Raw genomic sequence first — 823 nt, 5'->3', positions numbered from 1 at the left:
ACAACATCATCGGCAAAATTGCAAACAAGTTGACAATCTTCCCAGATTCACAAAGTAGCAAAAGTAGAGCTCGATTGACTCAAGCTAGGGTGCTCCATAATTGCAAAAAAAGACATGGATGGATAGAGCACTACAATATTAACAAAACACCCATACTGATCATCCTCAAAAGAGGCACGGATCACTAGGAAACAACAAGAACATATGGCATCATGAGATAAATAGATCCAGGACTTAGTGATATTACTAAGTCCCTGAAAACAGAATTAGCAAGTGCACCACTTTGCAAGCTTGCACCAGTCACCACACACATCCTAAAAATACATGGGTTGCACCTCTAAAAAGATGACAAAACCCTTAACAAAACATATGTAGAGCACACGGGCATATCATGCACACAATAATCATGGCAAAAATGACAAAAGTGCTAAACGGAGTAACAGATCTGACAATTAACTCAAGTAGCCCTCTTCTAACAGCATTTCGGGCATCAAGATGAACTCAAATGAAAATTATGCAATGGAATGAAATGATGTACCCTCTGAGATGAACATTTTGATATGCTATATGCATGAATCGGAGCTACGGATGCAAAGTTACGGAGCTGCGAATATGAGCACTTGGACAGGAAAATGTCGGGGACTTAGTAGAAATCGACCTAGGTTTTCACGGCACGCGAACCGAGGCAGCCGGAATCTTCGCCGGAGAAGGGCAGGGCGGCGGCCGGAGTAGAGGGGCTCGCCGGATCTGGCCGTGGGGCGCCGGATCCGGCCGGCAGCGAGGCGGCGACGGCGGAGGAGGGCGGAGCGGGGCGGCGCGGCGC

This window comes from Triticum dicoccoides, chromosome 5A, assembly GCF_002162155.2.
Source record: "Triticum dicoccoides isolate Atlit2015 ecotype Zavitan chromosome 5A, WEW_v2.0, whole genome shotgun sequence".
Taxonomy (NCBI): Eukaryota; Viridiplantae; Streptophyta; class Magnoliopsida; order Poales; family Poaceae; genus Triticum; species Triticum dicoccoides.
Note: the sequence above shows the minus strand (reverse complement) of the source record.